Source organism: Nematolebias whitei, chromosome 5, assembly GCF_014905685.2.
Source record: "Nematolebias whitei isolate Nwh7 chromosome 5, NemWhi1, whole genome shotgun sequence".
Lineage (NCBI taxonomy): Eukaryota > Metazoa > Chordata > Actinopteri > Cyprinodontiformes > Rivulidae > Nematolebias > Nematolebias whitei.
Window position 1 is genome coordinate 33,172,653 of NC_056502.1, and position 22,726 is coordinate 33,195,378.

Consider the following 22,726-nt stretch of genomic DNA (forward strand, 5'->3'; position numbering starts at 1 on the left):
GGAGCCAAAAACAGTTAAAATGAGCACAGAAAAAATGAAAAACAGGAAAAAAATAATACTGAAATGAGGTGTGTCCTCACCTCATACTTAGTTTTTGCCGTTTTGTATCAATAACGCTCCAATACTATTACCATTTCACACTCATGATCTCAGCATATACACGTATAATGATGTACACCCTGTACAGAATCAGGCTGTGATTTATTTCATGGTCAGCATAACCCATGTTGGTGCACGTGTAATGGCTCAGTGCCAGGCCTAGACTCAGCGCTGCAGGGGGATCGAACTCGATGCTGCTTGTATGAAATACTGAGAAAGCACATAGCCTGCCCGTGTTTTAAGCAAACTGCATGCAGCTTATAGGATTCTTTGTTTCTGGTTCCTTCTGTCTTCCGTTCTCATTCCTGCAGGTGCAGTGAGCTGGCGCCAGCTGTCTTCTATGATAGCTGATTACCACCATTCTTAAGGCTGAGTCATACCAGTAGTCATCTCTGGACCCTTGGTTACTAAATAGTAATTGACTGACAAGCTCCAGTGACATATGAGTTACTCCTGAAACAAAAATTTCTTTGAGATAGCTTACCTTGTGCTCCGGAATAATCCTTGTGTTTTACCAGGATTACTTGTCCTCTTGTCCTTTCTTGAGAATCAACTTATGTGGAAATCCTGCCTCACTTGCAACAGAGAAACAAATCTGGTTACCTCGATTCAGTTTTTCTCTCCCAGCCTACCTGCTCTCCAACACCTAGCACCTGCCTCCCCCTCAACCCTTGACACCATCCCATGAGCACAGAACCAGAGTCCTTTTAGTTACCCTTCAAGCCGGAAAAACAGAAACGCCAAGTAAGAGATCCATGATCACCGTTAATCAAACTATGTATCTGGATCACCTGTATTTGCTTCTCGCTGTCCTCTGCAGATCCTCCCATCTCTGTTCATCTCCAGTTCTGTAAAGAAACCTTAACTTTTTATCTCCGCCTGCGATCTGTTTATTTTCAGTTATCAGCACTCTGGGTTTAGGCTGAAAACTATTCTTCGCCAAGATGACACCATAATGACATTTTTGGTGAAGAAATGTTTTTATAAACCTGAAAAACAATATAGAAGGGACCTCAGTTTGACATGCTATTCAGTCAAAGAACATGACGTATAAAGAAAAGGGCCTTTGTTGGTGGACTGATGTAGTCAACAGTCTCAGGAGCAGTGGTGGGATGTAACTAAGTACAAATACTTTGTTACTGTACTTAATTAAAGTACAGACACATGAAAAATGTACTTAAGTAGAGTTAAATGTGGGTACTTTATACTTTTACTCCACTACATTTTACATGAAGTATCTGTACTTTCTACTACACTACATTTATATAACGCGTTGCATTACAAGTTACATCCATGTTGCGGCTTTTTGATTTGTTTGTTACTTTTGTAGTATGACATATCCTGAGACATATTCATACAGCTAAAACGGGTTCTTTCATTTTTCTGGACTGTGTAACATACGTGCGTTGAATGTAATGAAAATGTGGACGTGAGACGTTAATTATCTTTGACTCACCAAGTGAGTGGGTCATTTATTAACAGAATCAAGTTTAACACATCACACATTTACATTAATTGGCAAGACTTGAAAAACAACGACATAATTAATCAGCTTTACAACCAGGAAAACCATACGGCCATGATTTTCCGTTGCTTCACCACAGACATTTCTGAAAACATCTGGATTAATTTGCTAGCAGATAGGAGAGTTTAAAGATGGAAAGATGAAGTTTATCTGAGAGAGATGTGTGAGGGAATTTGTCTGTTTTAACCAGAACAGCACGCTCCTTCTTTTCCAGCTTGGGCCAACGGTACGCTTGGTTGAGAATAGAACTTTTTATCTTGCAGACGATAGTTCAGCGTTGGTGTAGAACTCTCCTTTCAACTCTTTCAGCGTCTCCGTGAGAACAGCTCAAACCTCGAGAGTCGTGTGAGGTTATCCAAACAGGTTATAATTCCCAAAATCGTCTCTGGTTCAGCTTGATTCTAATTCAGCAGCATCCTGAATGCCTGCGTTCTGCATTCAGGAACTCCCAAACTCTCTGCATTCTGAATTCCAAAAACTCTCTGCTTGAACTGCTGCTCCATCTTCAAGACTGAGCTTACAGCAGCTTCAAGACTGAGCTGAACTCTCTGAGCTGAACTCTTCTGAATTCCAAAAAACTCTGTTTGAACTAGGAAGTGCCCACATTTTAAAAAGCTCTACTTCCGGTTCATTTGAGAGCCTTTTGATTGGTCGATGGACCAAAGCAGAGGTGTGGTTTGTGATGTAAGGTGTTATTAAAAGTCAAGGAAAAGATTCAGATTGTTTAAGAACAGACAGAAAGATATCATGGAAAAACCAGACTTCGTGGAGCCACTCACCAAGTATCTCGCTGTAAAAGTTAAACATGACATTTCTTTTCAGTAAACTTTCAGTTGACCGAAACTCTAACTTTGACACACTTACAAATTTGCTCACTTCAAAGCAGACGATCAAGAAATTGAATCATTACTCTGTAACGTACTCTAACTTGATTTCACTTTGAATTGAGGATTAAAAATCATTACTACTGTTTAAGTAAATAAAAATGATTAGTTCACTTCAACATGTAGACATTGTTTGAACCAAAACACTTTGATTATCAAAACATTTGTAAAATAGTAATGATCATAGAGAATTGTCTTTTTCCACTTGATTAATTCAAGAAAGAAAGTCTCAGGATGGGTTAACCTGTATTTCTGGATTCAAATCAATGAAATGACAGTTTCAGTCCCATATGGTCAGTTTTGACATCAGGCCTAGTCCACTACACTTTGAAAGTAACCAATGTCGAGAGGGGAGCTGGGCCATTGAATCACTGCAAAGTGGGCAGGTAACATTAGACCTGCCTTCAAGAAGAGCTGGTCCAATGATATATATTCTAGTATATATGTCACTGAGCTGGGTGCACCCGCAGCACCGCTAACACACCCAAAATGTATTCCACCGCAAGAGAGTCAGCCAGAAGATATGCTCCATCCATGGCCTTATTGAAACAGACTGCTCAGTATAACAGGACAGATTCTCTCTCCCAAAAAACTTTGAAAACCAACTTCTTCTGAACTTGAACAAGAAATTCTTGCTGCAATATTAAAACGTGTCAGTTCATGGGATGTTAGGAGACAAGAGATGTTTCCAAATGTCTCGACACTCAGGTCCAAGTTTTAAAAATGGTGTCAGGAAGTTAAAATATTGTTCAATATTGACCCATTACAAGGTTTAGACAGTATTTGAACTAGAGTTGACGGCAAACTGGAGTTGAAATATAGTGGAAATGATCAGAGTCTATTCCTTTGTTTGGTCTAATGCTCCTTTTATTCAGGCAGACAACTTTTACTTAAATGCGTTTACTGCAGTTAAAATGACACATTGGTTTTACTTTGTGTTAAATAAAATTTTCAAAGGTATAATCGTTCCTCGTTCTTATTTTGCTTAATGACATTTAATTCTGCAGGTCATCCCTGAAATTCTGACACACAGAATCACAAGTCCAAGTGTGAACTGTGTCACAGAGTAAACACAATAAAAACATGTATTATCTGCAGCATCGTTCATTAAAATGACTCAACACTATTAATGTATTACAGAAAATATACATATGGTAGGCAGACTTAAAGATATGTAGACCATTACATTATGTAATACATTCAGGAAGTACTTTTACTTTTAATACTTTAAGTATTTTAAAAGCAAGTACTTCTTTACTTTTACTTAAGTAAAATTGTTAATGGGGTACTTCTACTTTTACTAGAGTACATTTTTGTCTGTTTATTTGTACTTTTACTTAAGTACAGTGTTTGGGTACGTTCTCCACCACTGCTCAGGAGACTGTCACTTCTGTAGTAACAGTCATTGTTCAGTTGGGAAAACAGTAACTTAACAAATATCTAGTGTATTTATTTTCTTTTTAATATTAGTTAATGAAGTGTTGGTTCACATCTGTATGATTCTGTATATTTGGCTAGCAATTAGCCCCATGTGAATGAAGCCTTCTGTTCCTTTCTCCATCCTCTGCACTGAATGACTGATGTCAAGGTCCTGACTGCTGAGATCTGAGAGAGAATTACTTTGAAAATCACCAGACTATCCCTTTCATGACTGTTTTTAATAAAACTGCATTAAAGTTCCTTTATGTCTTGAAACCCAGAGTAACTCATCTGTATATTTTTAATCTGTTGTCACAAATGCTAGTAGAGTTACTGCTGATGTGCATGTGAAGATTTAAAGGATACATATACGTGCACAAACAGACACACACAGACATAAACAGGCAAACATGCACTTCAAGTCCTTCAGGATCCATGGAGTCCAGGAGGTTTCCAGGATGAAACATCTGGAGCACATCCCTGATTCCCAGGATATATTTTTTATTAGTAAAGCAGCCGGATGAAAGCAGCTCAGACTAACAACTCAATGCTCCTGTTTCCTTTCTGTTGGTTCTTCTATATAAATGGAAAATATCGCAATTGAATTTACATTTTTAATAATCCAAGGAGAAATAGAAAACTTAGGTGCTCATGATAAAAAATATGACTGTCGTCTTATTTAAAACAAATGGTTGTTTATAGTTTTGTGAGTTACAGTTAGCCAGGAAACAAGATGGATAATGTTGTGTTTGCAGTTAAACCGTTTCCCTTTTGAGGAGACAAATTCAACTTCCATAAGTCTCCTGCAGGCAGTAGCGAGCCAAATGAGGCCAACCTGACGGAGGAGTCTGAGGTAATTTCCGTGTCGTCTGACCCCAGACATCACCTCCTAACCTTGCTGTAATAAGTTTTTACTCTCAGAGTTTCTTCCAAGTGAAAAGGCAACCACTTCTTCAAGTCATGACCTCTGGATCTTTATCTTGTGTTTTTTTTTGACAGAGTTGTTTTCTTTTCATAAACCTGGTCTTGTTTTGTTATTTAGTGGTTTTGTGCTTACATTTCTCTCCTTCCTTACACACAGTCCCAGGTGCTCATTTGCTTTCTGTTACATGTTTGTCCACTGTGTGAACTCTTTTATGATTTGTTCATGTTTGGGAGTTAAACTTCAGATTTATGTTTGTTCAGTTCCAGCAATCTGTGTGTTTATTTTGTTTTAAAAGAGTTTGAGTAATCTGGGTCTTTTCCACACCCCAGCAGTGTTTGTATTGTCCTATACATCACAGTTAACTTACAGAAGGGTTTCCAGGCAGAACATTTGTATTAACTAAGTCCTCTATATTGTACACAGTTTGTTACCACATCAGAGCCTGATATAATAACATGGAGTTCATTATTTATAATAACCCGTCATATTCTTTAACTCATGTTGCTGCAACTGCAGATGTGTTCTAATACAACTGCATCATTCACAGCAACATAAGAGGGTCTGGAAAGATTGTGGACAATATGTTGTGAAGAATACCTGAAGTCATATTTATTATCTTTGGGAGTAAGTCCAATCCAAGATGGCCACCACAGCTAATCAGCAAAGTATCACTCAAAACGGGAAGGATTTTATTGAAATTCTCAGAAAGTAACCTTTGGAAGTAAATCAACTGAATGTATTACAGTGGCAGGAGGTTTGGACCCAGGAATGAAGGCTCAAAAACAACTTATTTATTAAAACGAAAAAAAAAAACAGATGTAGCAGCAGCAAAACATGCAGAACTTATATTAAATAGCCACAAGGAGAGTAATCACGAACAACAGCAGACCGCGGTGTAAGAACCAACGATGCACCGCTGATGATGAAAGGAAAGCTGACAGAATATACCGAGTTTAAGCAGGAAAGGAACGAGGCGCGGCCAGACAGAGAAACTGCAACTAACTGAGGAGCATTGAAGACTGGCACAGTGCAACACAACGTAATAAAAACTAAATGCAGGACTCACAAAACAAATAAAAATAATCAATAAAACACAAATTAGCAACAACAAAATTAAACACAGATCCTGACGGATAAACCTGTGGAGTCAACTTAGTTCAACATGGCTGCCACAGCTAATCAACCTTAGCAAGCACCCAATATGTGTTGTCATTTAACTTAGCCTAAAATTTAATGATGCAGTAGCTGAGCGTTGTCCCGAACACACACTGTGAGAGTTGCACATTGTGCAATGACAGTTGGAAAATCAGCCATGTCTGTCTGTTAGCAAAATATCTCTATTCTCACTGAACATGTTTGAATGAACTCATGACAGGCAGTGGGTGACTGCCAGGCCTTCAACTGATACAGTTTATGACTCACACTGGAACTGTCACCGTTAGTGGTTTTCCATAGTTTTGTGGTTTATTTCCTGTTTAGTTCTGTGTATTTTGGTGTCTGTCCTCCCTGTGTCACCAGTTCATTCTCCTTCAGTTACTTCAACTCCTCAACTTAAGCCACGCCCCCACTCACCTGTTCCCAGTCTGCTTTCAGCTCAGGTGTCTCCACTTCCTCATCGGCCCTATATTCAGGTCTTTCTCTTCTTCATCAGTAGATCTTTGTTGGTTCTGCTCTGCTGATCTCCACAGTGTTTGGGAGTTTGCTGCCAGGTCAGCCTTTTTGTTTTGTTTCAATAAAAACAAGTTTAGTTTTGGAGTTCCTCAAGTCCTGTCAGAGCTCTGGATTCAAACCTTCTGTCACCACAAAAGCTGTTTGATAAATTTGCTAGTTGTCTGTTCATACCTGTCAGTAAATGATTAAATTCCATTTTTACAGAACAGCCAAGAATAGAGTGAAAGTGTTTTTATCTTCAGATGTTCCATTTGGTTTCTCCTGTTTAATTCAATTCAATTCAAAGTTTACTTATATAGTACATTTAAAAACAACCATCGTTGAGCGAAGTGCTTCACAAGAATACAACATCATAAATAAAATATTATAAAATATGGTAAACGAAATAAAATAGTTTAAAAAATAAAAGTATGATAAAATTTGCAGTAAAATACCAATAAAACAATAGTACTAATAAAAACCAAGACAGCTATTGCATATTTGCTGCAATTTCCCCAAAACTCAAGTCAATCAAGTACTAATTGGGGTGAAGGCCAGGGAGAACAGATGTGTTTTCAGTCTGGACTTAAACTGATCTAAGACAGAGAGAGCTTCACAGACAGAGAGAGACTGTTCCACAGTCTGGGTGCTGCCACAGAAGGCTCTGTCACCTCTAGTCTTCAACCTCGCTTTAGGGACGGCCAACGAGAGCTGGTCGGCTGACCTCAGGGTTCTGGATGGAGTGTAGGGCTGCAGCCGCTCGCTTAGGTAAGATGGGCCCATGGAGTTTAAACACTTAAAAACTATCAATAAAACTTTGAATTTCACCTGAAAAGCAACAGGGAGCCGGTGAAGGGAGTGTAAAACAGGGGTAATAGATTCACGCCACCTTGTGTTTGTCAACAGACAGGCTGCAGCATTTTGGACGCTCTGCAATCGCTGCAAGGAACTCTGGTCCAACCCTAAATACAAAGAATTACAATAACCCAAACATGATGTAATAAATGCATGGACTGGCTGTCATTTGTAGTTACAGGTAGATGTATCTGAATGTCATCTGCAAAGCAATGAAAAGAGACTTTGTGCTTTTTAAAGAGAAAACCCAGAGGCAGCAAGTATAAGGCAAAAAGAACAGGTGCTAATATCGACCCCTGGGGCACCCCGTATCTCAGAGGAGACACAGAGGAAGAATACTGACCTGGATTTACAGGAAAAACTCCTTTTTGAGAGATAGGATCAAAACCAGTTTAAAGCTGTACCCTGAATCCCAACAAGTGACTCCAGATGAGTCAAAAGGATGCTGTGATCCACAGTGTCGAAGGCAGCGGACAAATCTAAAAGTAAGAGAACTGTTGATTTTCCTGCATCAACAGTTAAAAGAAGGTCATTTAAAACTTTTAAAAGGGCAGTTTCAGTGCTGTGCCATATTTTAAAACCAGACTGAAATTTTTCACCAATGCCATTTAGGTCAAGGTAAGACTGCAGTTGGACATAAACAACTTTTTCTAAGACTTTGGACAAAAATGGCAAGTTAGAAATATGTCTGAAGTTAGACAGCACACTTGAATCAAGGATGCTCTTTTTGATGAGTGGATGAACAACAGCATGTTTTGGATCAGTAGGGAAACATCCAGTCATCAGAGAAGAATTTACCATTTTGACCGCACATGGACCAATACAGTCAAAGACATCTTTAAACAGATGACTAGGAATGGTGTCCAGAGGGCATGAAGAAGGCTTTAACTTTGTAACAATTTCAATCAGTTCACTAAGAGACACAGGCTTAAAAGATTCAAAGAACGTATCACAAACTGATGGAGCCACTGGATCCACAAAAGACAGAGGAGACAATCTAAGATCAGAAATGTTGTTTCTGAAAAATGACAGGAAGTCTTCACAGAGGTTGAATGAAGGTATAATAGCGTTACTGTCACAGGGACATAAGAGATTTTAACGTGTTAAAAAGCACATGTGGTTTGTGGTAGTTTGAGAAAACAAGGTTTGATAAGAAACTACATTTTGCAGCTTTGATAGCTCTCTGATAGTTAGCAAGATCGTCTCTAAGTATTTGCAGAGAAACCTGAAGATGATCGTTTCTCCACCGGCGCTCTGCGCGCCTACAGTCACGTCTGAGTTCACGTGCGCGTTCATCCAACCAGGGTTGTGTCTTTGGCTTTGATCGCTTCAGCTTAAGTGGAGCAACTGAGTCCAAAGCCTCTGTACAAGTTTCATTAAAATTAGAAATCAGTTCATCTAGAGCAGTGCTTCTCAATTATTTTCTGTTATGCCCCCCCCCCCCCCCCCCCCGAGAAAGAAGTAAACATTTCGCGCCTCCCCCAACTCTCCGCAGTGACTGTATGTCTATAAATTGTTATATGTACACCTCTGCCTAACATTGCGTCCTTATTAACATTAAAGAAAAAAAAAAGAATATAGATCAACTTACAAGGAAGAATAACTTTATTAACATTGATTTTTTTAGTCTGTAACAGAAACAACTTACAGTGCATTCATTTGCCTGAACAGAAAAAAAACAATCCTTTTTTGAACTGTAAACGTTTTGGACCATTTGATACTGAAAAATAAAATTAAATATAATCAATAAATAATAAATTCAAATTGATCAGCAACATTTTAACTCAGGAGTGTTATATAAAACACTTTGACATACAAAACAAAAATGAATAAAACAATTAATGCAGATTTTTTATAAATGAAAATGAGGAAGTCAGGATCAATAAGCACACTCATCGATACCCTCTCGCTTTGAGTTTACTCTTTGTCACCTGCGTGCTGTGGGTGACAAACGTCCAGAGCATCAAAAAACAACAGCTTAACTGAGGAGATGAATTAATTTTGTTAGCAAAGAAAAGAGTCCTAACATTTATTAAACCTTACTTCTGTAAATTCTGCTTTGACAAACTTATTGATAAAACTAAAACATCTTGTCAATGCAAAGAGGAAAGAGGGGGCAGGTGTCGCTCTCGCTTGAGTTTACTCTTCGTTGCATGCAAGCTGTGAGTGACGTCCAGAGCGCATGGACATAAAAACAGCAGCGGAGGACGGAGGAGGTGACAGTCGGAGTTTATTTATTGTGTCAGCAGCAGAGGGGAGAGACACGGTTCATGCATGGCTCCCAAAACGACAAGGCAGCCATATTTGTTCATAACGTTATTATTAGGAACGTACACGACAGAATGAGAATGGTGAAAAAAAATATATATATATTCTCTGCGGCAAAAAAAGCATGTTTTCTAGGGTCACACGCTGGCATTGCCCCCCCCCCCACCCCCACCCCCACCCCCAGGGGTGCGCGCCCCACTATTTGATCAGGACTGATCTAGAGTAAGAGTTTGCAAATCGGGATTATACGTTTCGCTAAAAATGTCAGAGAATAAAAGCGCTGTCTGGGAATTTGGGAGTTTATCATGCGTAGTCAGCGTGCCGGGGCGCATGGGCTGATCACATTCTGGGACAGCGTGACAGAGAACAGTACAGCGAAGTGGTCGGAGAAAAATGTTTCACAGATGTCAGTCATGTTTACATTAACGCCAAAGGACAGCACCAAGTCCAGGGTGTGTCCTTTTTCATGTGTCACACCCGACACCAATTGTGTCAGGTTAAAAGGGTCAATCAAGTTTAAAAAGTCATTGGCCAGTGGTTTGGCATTACAGCATACATGAATATTGAAGTCCCCAACAATCAGAAAATGATCATGTCTCAGCAATAGACCTGTCACAAAGTCTGTAAAATCCTGAATAAAATCTTTGTTGAATTTAGGCGGTCGATACACCAGAGCACACAGGATTGGGCGGTCAGAGTTAATGAGAAAAGTCTGCAGCTCAAAGCTGGAGAAAGAGTCTGCCGGTACATGTCGGCAGGTGTATCTGGATTTGTATTTTGTTGCTAACTGCCCTGCCTCTGCCCATCATCCGAGGCAAGTTAAAATAGAGGCATTCAGGAGGTAAAAGTTCTGAGAAAAGTGCAAACTCACCCACTTGGAACCAGGTCTCCGTAAGCAGCATAAAATCCAGTTTATGAGGCATGAAGAAATAGTTTAAAAGAAACATTTTATTTGCTAGTGATCTAGCATTTAGTAGGCCCAGATGTAGAGTGGTATCCTCACAGACAGGTGGGGAGCTGCGGCGCAATAACCGGAGGCATCCAAAATCAACAGCGCACCGTCCTATGTGTTTGTGCAGCATGGCCCACAGAGGCAGATGGCACAAACTGGCATCTAGGTGCATGGGTGCCACAGGCTGGATCCACCGCAATCCATGCAATCCTTGGGGTACAGTCCCAGAAGTTGATTTCCGGTAAGCCTTGGCTCTTACCAGGGCACCTCCACATTTTCCACGTCCTCTGCCCTGGGATCTTGTGTTTGTTAAAAATCCTTCTGAATTTCTCTGATACTCCAGCAACATAAGGGATGACAATGTTTTTACGTCTGCTGTTGTCCTTTTTCTGTTTATTAGTGTGTTTTGTAGATTTTCTCGCTGACTTGACAAAAGCCCAGTTTGGAGAGCTTCTTGAATGTGTTTCTGTTCCTTTTCCTTCACTTCTGTCTTCGTGGGGACACGTTCGGCTCGATGTTGTAAAATTCTGATGACAGACAGTTTGTGTTCCAGTGGATGGTGGGAGTCTAGTCTGAAACTAACCCCAAGAGAAACCCTTGTATCGTATGATGTGACTTCTCTTTTCACATGCATACCCATCTCTGAAGCAGTAGAAACCATCAGAAAACAACTTGTACAAGACAAGGACTTAATCAACAGGACCAACTTCACCCCAGACCAGATCTGCACCCTGTTGGATCTCTGCCTCTCCACCACTTATTTCAAGTTCAATGACAGTTTTTATAGACAGAAGCACGGCTGTGCCATGGGATCTCCAGTGTCACCCATTGTTGCCAATCTCTACATGGAGGAAGTGGAACAGAGAGCTCTAAACTCCTATGAGGGAACAACGCCAAGCCATTGGTTCCGATATGTGGATGACACCTGGGTCAAAATCCAAGCTAAGGAAATAGAAGCGTTCACCAGACACATTAACTCGGTCGATAACAACATCAAGTTCACCAGAGAGGATGCAAACGACTTCAAGCTGCCTTTTTTGAGCTGTTTGGTTCAGATGGAAAGAGAGGACAGCCTCAACATTGGAGTTTACAGAAAATCAACACACACAGACCAGTATCTTCTGTTTGACTCCCACCATCCACTGGAACACAAACTGTCTGTCATCAGAACTTTACAACATCGGGCCGAACGCGTCCCCACGAAGACAGAAGGGAAGGAAAAGGAACAGAAACACATTCAAGAAGCTCTTCAAATGTGGATATCCTAACTGGGCTTTTGTCAAGTCAGTGAGGAAATCTACAAAACACACTAATAAACAGAAAAAGGACAAAAGCAGACGTAAAAACATTGTCATCCCTTATGTTGCTGGAGTATCAGAGAAATTCAGAAGGATTTTTAACAAACAAAAGATCCCAGTACATTTCAAACCCAGCAGGACTTTCAGACAGAGGCTGGTCCATCCTAAGGACAAAACACCCATACACAAACAGCGTGGTGTAGTGTATGCGGTCCAGTGCAGCGAGGACTGTCCAGACCTCTACATTGGAGAAACTAAACAACCTCTTCACAGACGCATGGCTCAACACAGGAGAGCCACCTCCTCTGGACAAAATTCCGCAGTTCACCTCCACCTCACAGATAAGGGACACTCTTTTGAGGACCAAAATGTGCACATTTTGGACCGAGAACACAAATGGTTTGAAAGGGGGGTGAAGGAAGCAATTTATGTAAAAAGAGAAAAGCCATCTCTTAACAGAGGAGGAGGCCTCAGATGTCCTCTTTCAAAAACATATAATGTAACTTTAAAACAGATTCCCAGCCGGTTTTCACACTTGATGGGTACAGAGGGGCCTCGTTTGTGAATTAGATGAACAAAGACCTACTGTGAAGTTGTTTAGGTGTGAACTGCCAATCTACATATGTGTGTGTGTCTTATCTCACTCAGCCTTATAACCTGAATCCCTTACTCACTGCTCTTTGATTTGAGAAAGCTCCTCAGATGAGGAGCGAAACGTCTTCTGTTACAAATAAAGTCCAGTTGTTTTTTGTATTGAACGTTTTTTGAATTTAGCAATGAGGATCTCATGGTCGATGGTGTCAAAGGCAGCTGTGAGGTCCAACAGGACAAGCAGCACAGAATTACCTGTATCTGTGAATCTGAAGATGTCATTAAAGACCTTCAGCAGGACAGTTTCAGTGCTGTGGAGAGGTTTAAAGCCAGATTGGAATAGCTCTAAGATGGTGTGACCTTCCAGGAAGCACTTCAACTGGGACTCGACTATTTTCTCCAATAATTTAGAAACAAATGGGAGTTGGAGACAGGCCGGAAGTTGAATACGACTGAGGGGTCAAGGTTTTTTTTTTTTTCAGGAGAGGCTAGACAGCAGCATGTTTAAAGGATTTTGGCACCACGCCAGTGGATAAACTACTGTTTACTACAGTATATCAAGAATGGACGGACCTAGAGTAGGAGAAACCTCCTTTAGTAGTCGAGGGGGGACCACATCAAAGGGGGAGCCAGAAGGTTTCAAGCTGCACATGACCTGCTCTAGAGAAGATAGAGTGATGGGTTTAAAATGGTCAAACAGAGCTACAGATTGAGGCGGGATGGATGAGTCATGAGGTGGAGGGGAAATGAGAGCCCGGGTGGTTGCAATTTTTTCCAAAAAGAAATGTAAGAAGTTGTCACACAGCTCAGTCGAGGCTTCCAGAAGTGATGGTTCAGTGAGGTGGAGAACAGAGTTTAGGGTGGAGAAGAGGACACGTGGGTTGCGAGAGTTTGAGGTATATATATCAGAAAAGTATTTGGATTTAGCAGCTTTCACTGCTTTCTGATAACGGCGCCAACTCTCTTTAAGTATTTGAAAAGAGACCTGCAGCCTGTCTTTCCTCCACTTTCGTTCCGCCCTCCTACATTGCTGCCTAACGGCCTTGGTGATGTCACTCAGCCAAGGTTCTGCTCTGAGTTTAGATTTTTTGGTTTTAACAGGAGCAACATGATCCAGAGTCTTTAAGCAGATAGAGTTGAACTGGGATGTCAGCTCCTCAGTAGTGGTGAGAAACACCAGGGGCTGAATGATCATTTCAGAGTTATAAACATCTGTGAAACGCGCGGCAGTGAAAAGGTTAATAGCCCGGGTACTACGTGCAGGAATGCACGACTTAGGAGTTAGATGGGGGAGGGTGAACTCAAACTGGACTGGCATGTGGTCTGAAAAATCATTATCACCAATAACAAGATTACTAACAGTCACATCAAGAGTTAAAACAAGGTCCAGTGTATGTCCGCGCTCTTGGGTGGGACCGTTTACATTCTACGTTAGATTAAATGAGTCCAATAAATCTAAAAAGTCCTTAACCAAGGGCTTCGCCTGACAGCACATGTGCAAATTAAAGTCCCCAATAATGAAAACATGCTCATATTTTGGTGTGATGTCCAGAGGTACGCTGATAATGGTCCAAATAAGTGACTTCAGTGACAGAAAAACGAAGATCCAGAAGCTGTTGTCGGTCATACATCAGGAGTGAATTTATGCCACAGATAAAAAACGAACAAAGCAAAAATAATCCGAACACCATCAGCAGAGGTGGATTGCAAGCCATGTACACGGGCGCCATCTTACCGTAAGTTGATCACATTCTGGGACAGCGTGACAGAGAACAGTACAGCGAAGTGGTACAGCAATAAGCAACAAATTTGACAAGGTAGGTAGACGGCTGCCGGTACACACTGGCACTATCTTTAAAGCCAGTATTTGCTAAATTATCCAGTGTCTAAATAATTTGATGCATGCTCAGTAACCCAGGTAGATAAATCTAACAAGGTTGAGTCAGGTCCTCTGGACAGATTCTTCTTTATTGAAATGTTTCATCTTTTATCTCAAAGACTTTCTTCAACGAACTCGTCCAGGGGATCTGACTCCTTGTTAGATATTCAGTATCTAGTGTCCATTTTGGAGACTAGAAACAGAACATTTGGTAGAAATGTAATTACATCACATCCTGATGCATGCTCAATAATCCAGGTAAAAAAAAATCTAAAAATGTTAAGTCTGGTCCTCTGGACATTCAAAAAACAAAACAACAACAACAACAAAAATGTAGAAACGTTTTGTCTTTCATCTGAAAGACTTCTTCAGTCTGAGGTGCTGTATTCAGTTCAGTCTTATAAATAGCACCTTCTCAGAGTGGATGGTAATTACATCACATTTTCTTAAATGATACCCAGTTGTTGTGTGCAGAGGAAATTAAATGTATTTAAAAACTGACAAATCTTGTCAAAAGTGTGACGGCAGGATGTAGAAGTTTAAATTATAAAAATGAGATTTACTGAATTCTGCAGAAATCCATTTAAATTAGTTCAGTCTTTTAGACTTGTTCCAAAGTATAAACAAATTGATGCAAGTACCATATGAAAATAAATTAACTTTGATGGAAACTGTTTAGCGCAGCACGGTGGCACAACTGGTAGAGCTGCTACCTCTCAGCGAGCAGGTCCTTGGTTCAAACCCCAGTCCAGGGGCCTTTCTGGGTGGAGTTTGCATGTTCTCTCCGTGCATGCGTGGGTTTTCTCCGGGTACTCCGGTTTCCTCCCACAGACCAAAAACATGCATGTTAGGCTGACTCTAAATTGTCCCTAGGTCTAAGTGAGAGAGTGAATGGTTGTTTGTCTCGTTTGTCTCTATGTGGCCCTGTGATGGACTTGCGACCCGTCCAGGGTGTACCCCGCCCCTCGCACAGTGATTGCTGGACATGGGCACCGGTGACCCCCGTGACCCAAATGGAAGAAGTGGGTAAAGATAATGGATGGATGGATGGAAACTGTTTAGCAATGAGCTTGGTTACCGCCTTAGAAATCTAAAACAGCATTTGGGACTTTAAAATGTTTTCCCCTCGGAGAAAATGTATTTCTTTTTGTGTTTATTCTTGTGGCTAATGTTGGAATAATGAAAAAGGCTGCCCACATTTACCAAAAAATGACTTAAATTGATGTGAGAGGAAAAGTATCTAACCTTGTGAGAAATGGCTGGAAAAAGGCAAGCAGGGCTCAGTGAAAAATTGTTTATTCACATCATTTTAAATGTGTAGAATTTGGTACATATTGCAGCAATGGATTCTAAGGACTACTGTGCTGCACTTTACTTAGACCTGTCCAAAGGTTTCGATACTGTGTAGATCATGACATCTTAAGCCATAAGTAGGCAAATGTAGGTAAAAACATCCCTAATGTATCCATACATTTCTATGCTGATGATACAGTTGTTTAGTGTCGAGTTGAAACAGTTGAAAAGGCTTTCCAGCTTTTGAAATCTGCATTCAACATCATCCAGACAGATTTTTTCTGCCTCAAACTTGTCCTAAATGCCGACAAAACCAAAGAGATGCTTTTTTCAAATAGGAAGTCGGTCCCAGCAGTTCTTCCTCTGATTTCATCCTCAAATTGAGTTTGTTGATTCCTATAAATATTTGGGTATCTTGGTCGACTCACATCTCTCTTTTAAGCTCCATGTTTAAAACTTGGTAAAGAAACTGAAAGTTAAACTGGGTTTCTTTTTCAGAAACAGATCCTGTCTAACTCTGAATGCTAGGAAACGCCTTGTATCTGTGACTTTCCTTCCCTCCATTGATTTTGGTGATATTATTTACATGAACGCTCCTACAAGAACCCTGCAGATGTTGGATGCTGTCTATCTTGGTGCACTAAGATTCATAACTGGCTGTGATTATCGTACCCACCACTGCACCCTGTATTCACTGGTTAACTGGACATCATTAACTTCACGCAGACTCTCTCACTGGTACATTTTCATCTTTAAATCACTTCTTGGTCTGCTGCCTTCATACATCTCCTCCTTCATGTCTCTGCATGAGTGCAGCTACAGTGTGCACTCTCAGGACATTATTACCTGCAGTGTTCCCTCAGTGCGAACTGAACTAGGCAAAAGGGCCTTCTCCTACTCTGCTCCTGTTTCCTGGAATATCTTACAAAAAGATTTGAAGCTCTCGACCTTGACCTCTCTAAGTATCTTTAAGAATCTGTTGGACTCCTGGCAGGGACCAATGCAGACATGTTCCTGTTTTTAGTTTTCTACATTCGCCTTATAATCTAGATGTTTTTTGTTACTTTTCTTTTTTTTAGTCATCCTATTTGTTAAAAAAATTAATAAAATATTAAAGTATGACTTTTTATAAATGTTTATTGTTGTCACTGTTGTCCATTGTTGTCATCATTCTTTGTTGAAATCAGGTCTCTCTTGTAAATGAGTCCTCGAGGCTCAATGGGATTTACCTGTCTAAATAAAGGCTGAATGAATAAGCTCTCAGGTATTGGTTTCTCAGATTACACTGTTGGTTGATTTTCTAACTATCTCTTAAATCAGAGGCAATGTGTTTGAACCAACAGTACTTCATAGCTATTTAACAATCATTAATGAAATTAAAACTGGGTTTCTTTATCAGAAATAGATATTGCTGAACTCTGAATGCCAGGAAATGTTTTGTAGCTGCAACTTTCCTACCAGCTATTATGGTCCTTGCAGATAATGGATGCTGTCTACCTAAGATTGATAACTGGTTGTAACTACCGTACCCATCACTGCACTCTGTACTCATTGGTCAGTTGGTCATCATTATCTACATGTAGACACTGGTTCATTTTCATCTATAAATCCCTCCTTGGTTTGCTACATTCTTACTTTGTATATCTCCTCCCTCTCGTGCTGCTTTTCGGCGTAATGTTAGTGCTTAGTGTATATTTAGTTGATGTTTTTCTTAGTTCATATCTTAGATCTTATTACTGTTTTTCTTTTACATTTTATTGCTGGATGTAGCTGGGACCCTGTGTACATAATTTCGTTCCACCACATGTACCACATGAGGTGCGAATGACAAATAAAGAACCTTGCATCCTTAAGTCATGTCACGCCATCACAACATGCGCTCTCAGGCCATCATTACCTGCAGCATTCCCTCATTGTGAACTGAACTCAGCAAAAAGGACTTTTCCTTCTCTGCTCCTGTAACCTGGAACACCTTGCAACACTATTTGAAGTTGTCCACTTTGATTTCTTTAAGGGATTTTAAACATTTGATAAGGTCATTAGAAAAATCAAAGCAAATTTGTTCTTGTTTTTAGTATTTTACAAAGTACTTTGTTTTATAAGGCGCCTTGATTTTATTGTTTTATAACATTATTTTTATTTTAATTGTATTTACTGTAGTTTATTGTTGTCTGAGTCCTTGTGACTTAATGAGACTACATGCACAAATAAATGTTGAATGAACCGTGTGTGTGTGTGTGTGTGTGTGCGTGTGCGTGCACACTCTATTGTTTCTGTCAAATGAGTACAAGAAAGTCTCTCTTATACTGATGACTGACAAGTATTCTGATTCTGAAGGGTTCTGTAATGGAAGAGGAGAACTTTGTCTGATTCTGCAGCAGAGAAATGATCCAGCAGTCTTACTTTTGATTATCTGTCATAATTTATAAGGATTTTTAAATCAGGGTTCAGAGCATCAAAACCAAAAAGCTGGGCCCCCTATTTAATGTGGGGTCTATTTCCCCCTGTCGCACTCCCCTCCGGTGGCGGGTCCCCTTGCTGCCGGTGCATTGGCAGCTCTTGGCATCTGAGGTTGGGTGATGGGGTGCGTGCCGGCCTGCCTGGTGGCTGCCTGGAGTGGTATGACCTCAGGGCTCGTTATCCATGGCTGGATCTGCTCTGGAGTGGCGGGTTGCCAGCAGGGCCTGTGAGTTCATTGCTGCAGTCTCCTGGGGCTTCTGCATTGTGGTTGCTGGGGGTCACCCGGGGCTTCCCTTTGCTTCTCTCTGTGGGGGTGTGGGTGTCCCTGTGGGGGGACTCCCGGAGCTCCGGGCTTGGGTGCCGCTGTGTGTCTGTGTCTCCGGTCTTCCCTGTGTTACTTTTGTGTCCTGTGGGGACGGGTCTGTGGGTCCACACATCCACTATTGAACATTTTTACTGAGAAACCTTATAGTGATAAGCATGCTCACACAGGTGTTTAGATTCAGGTGTTTATCAGATACACACTGTGGGTTGTGGTGGCCACTAAATACATCTTGTATTACCATGTACTGTATAAAATACTTTCTAATGATGTTATAAGTATCATTATATATGTTGTTTGTTGTTGTGGTTTCTCGTTTTTTTTTTTTTTTTTCCGCAGGTCTAGAGGCAGACTTCATTGATGTTGATTTGTGTTCTCTTTATACCTCTCTCTCTCTCTCCTCTACTCCTATCTCCTTCTTTACCTTTTAACCCTTTTCCCACTTTTCTGCCTTTGTTTTCGTTTTTGTTTTTTTATCCCCATTACATCTGAAACAAGCCCAAAGCAAATTCTAATAAAGTTTTATTTATACATCAAGCAGGGCATTAAGGCCAGCCATAATGCTCTGCTTGTGAAAAAACCTGTTGGGCAACACTTTGACACTCAGACAATAATTCTGAGTGTCACAATCCCAGACAGGGCAAGGAAGAATTAAAAAAAAGCTCACACAGGAAACAGATTTGTAAAGAATTGCTTTTAGTGTGAAGGGGAAGGGAAGTGTGTCTGAGTGCCTGTCGCATCAATAATTGACAGGTTGTTGACTGCAGCTGGGTTAATTGTAGCATTCTGTGAGCTGAATTAATGAGACAGTTTGTTCTGACGTGATTCTTGTTTTACACGTGCCTGAGGCGCTAAGGTACCAACGACTGATAACTTTTAGACCAGGGATGTTCATTACGTCAATCGCAAAGACCAGTAGATTGTGAACTGGTCTCTTATTTGATCACAAAGGTTGGTGCAAACAACTTTTAAAATATATATATTTTTTTTACTGTTTAGCATTATTTTTATGTCTGCATTCTCTCAGCCCACCCTGCATTTAAACTGTCCTTAAAAACAACAATACCAGGAAAATGTAGTTTTTCTATTAGCCACCTGTTAAACTGGGGGTGGTGCTCCTGTTGTTGTCTAGCAACAGAGGATAGCTGTGCAGGCTCCTGTTTGAGAGCTGTTGATGAGTGACAGCTAATAAGTAGCTCGTATGTTATCAAAGTTCAAAATGACTGACAAGCTAACATTTTATTTTCACCTGGAGTGTAAGGAGGATTATTTTGTTTACTCGAATGCGAAGACTGTTTGTCTTATTTGTAATGTAAGCGTGGCCTCGTCCAAAAAGACTGCCTTGGAACAGCATTAAAGATGATGCACAGACTAACCGCTCTACGAGCCCTGAAAGATCAGGAGCTGAAAACCAGCTGGAAGCAATGTGGATCAATGAAGGACTGAACCCTTATAACCCTGCAGATGACATCTCCCCCCCCCACCCTGCGGTCTTTACAGAGAGCCACTTTTCTAGTTTTGGTTCATGTTTTGACATTCTGATTAGTTTGGGATTTGAAATAATTGTGAAATTGTTTGAGATTTGTGATTTTGCACCTAAAGCCACCTTTTGTGAATTGTGAGCACTGATTGCTGGAGGAAGGGAAAGAGGCATTTTTTGTTTGAACACCAGCTTTCTTCTCCTTGTCAGGTTAGGAAATAGTATTTTGTTTCAGTTTCCATTAATACGTAATAAAACTGGTAACCTGCCATATTCTGTTTGATGTGCTAACCTTTGTAGAAGTGAGGAGGAACTCCTAATGTTAAGACTCAGTTTATCCGGGACTAAAAATGTAACAATGTGTTTGATACTCGGACAAGACAAGTAGATCTCTGCAAACTGGCAACTTCAAAAGTAAATCTTTGTTAAAATAAACCTCAAAAGTTGACTGAATTATTCCTGTAATTCAACACTTAAAACAATTTTTTTCACAGATTTTTTTTAGTCCTGGTTGAGAAAATGATGCTTGTCTTATGTATTTATTAATTTAAAACTTTGGTACTTTTGTTATTAAATGTGTCACAGAAATTAATAGTTTCATATTAAGTTCAGGGTTCTGTGTGTCAGAGATGAGGCGGCCATCTTTAGGCTGGCTTGCAGGTCTCACAATGGGGAATTTTAAAGGAATGGGAGTTTCTAGATTATTAATATCTACTTGACTAAGGCGTTTTGGTTCTTCATTGACATACTTCAAACAAATTTTGGGAAATTTATTTTTAACACTTCAAAAATATCTGGCAATCCAGACAGGACAAGGGAAAATAAAAATCTGCCAAGGTTTTTACAGAATGTAAGATGAAGTGTTTAATTCATGATCTATACAGCTGTATCACCGGTAATACGATGCGGTCAACTAAAACATTACAAAACTTGTCAAAAATGGGAAGAAAATGATTTAAAGATGAAATCAATTCCTAACCTTCATAACCTTCTCTTGATATATCAGTTTCCAGTCAGCAGAGCAGTCTCAGTCATCCACTCATTGCGAGGAGTGATGTGGTTATAAAATTTCATGCATCTGTCAAAAATAATTTAAAAAAATTTAGAAAGAAATGACAAGATATGTCAACTTTGGAAGAACATGTAGACTATTTGGTTTCTCATCAATATTGCTCTGTTTCTAGATCACAGACCTCAGAGACTGCAGAGTTTTTTATAAAACGTATAAGCCCCTGACATGCAAAAAAACAAAAAACATAACATTGACTCAGGAATCCTAGCCAATTGTAGACCTATATTTAATTTAACTTTCAACTAGAAAATTCTAGAGAAAATAGTTGCTGGTCAGTTGCATGATCATCTGCAAAGAAATAATCTAGTTGAAGAGTTTTAGTCAGGGTTCAGAGCTCACCGCAGAACTGAATCTGCACTTGTGAAAGTTACTAATGATATTCTCATGGCCCCTGACAATGGACAGGTGTCTACACTGGTCCTGTTAGACCTCAGTGTTGCATTTGATACAGTTGATCATAATATTTTATTACAGAGACTTGAATATGATGTTGAATTACAGGAACGGCTCTAAATGGGTTTAAATCCTATTTATCTGATAGATTCCAATTTGTAAATGTAAATAATGGATCTTCGTCATACACCAAAGTTAGTCATGGAGTTCCTCAAGGTTCAGTGCTTGGATGAACACTCTTTAGTTTGTATATGCTTCCATTAGGTAATTTTTTTCATCCAACCTTTATTAGACCCATTGATCAACGAGGACTCATTTATAAGAGAGATCTAGTAATGTTATTAAATAGTATGGGATAAATTTTCATTGTTATGCTGATGAGACACAATTATATTTGTCCATGAAACCCAATTAATCCAATCAGCTACTTAGATTACAAGCATGTCTTAAAGACATAAAACCTGGATGACCATCAATTGTCTGATTTTGAACACAAAAAAGACTGAGGTTTTAGTTTTTGGACCTGAGCACCTTAGGAATTATTTTTCAGTCTTTTGCCCTTCTTAGATGGCGTTAATCTGGCCTCCAATTCTAATGTTAAAAATCTTGGTGTTATTTTTGATCAGGACATGTCTTTTAGCCCCCATTTAAAAATGTTACTAGAACTGCCTTCCTAAAATTAGAAACATCTTATATAAAAATGATGCAGAAAAACTGGTTCATGCATTTGTCACGTCTAGACTGGACTGTTGCAATGGTTTATTATCTGGATGTCCAAAAACTTTTAAAAAAAGTCCTCAGTTGATCCAAAAGGCTGCGGCCAGAGTCTTAACTGGTGTTAGTAGGAGAGATCATATCTCTCCAGTTTTAGCTTCTTCTCTGTTGGCTCTCTGTCAAGTCCTGAATACAATTCAAAATCTTGCTTCTAACCTACAAAGCTCTCAACAACCTGGCTCCATCTTATATTTTGAGATCTTATTGTTCCATATTTTCCTGACTTCACTCTCAGACTTACTCTCGGTCCCTAGAGTTTCCAAAAGCAGAATGGGAGGAAGATCTTTCAGTTATCTGGCTCCTCTCTTGTGGAACCAACTTCCAGTTCTGTTCGTGAGGCTGACACATTGTCCAATTTTAAGACTGGGCTTAAGACTTTCTTTTTTGATAAATCCTATAGTTAGGGCCAGCTTGTTATACTGCCTTAAGCTTAGACTACTAGAGGATAAATTGACCACATTTCCTTAAATTAATTGATAAAACTGAATAGTTTTCTTTTGAGACTATTTCTATCTTAACGTGATTCTCAGCCTGCCATTATGTATCTGTTCCTCCTTCCTGTTCCTACCAAACCCAGTTGGTCGAAG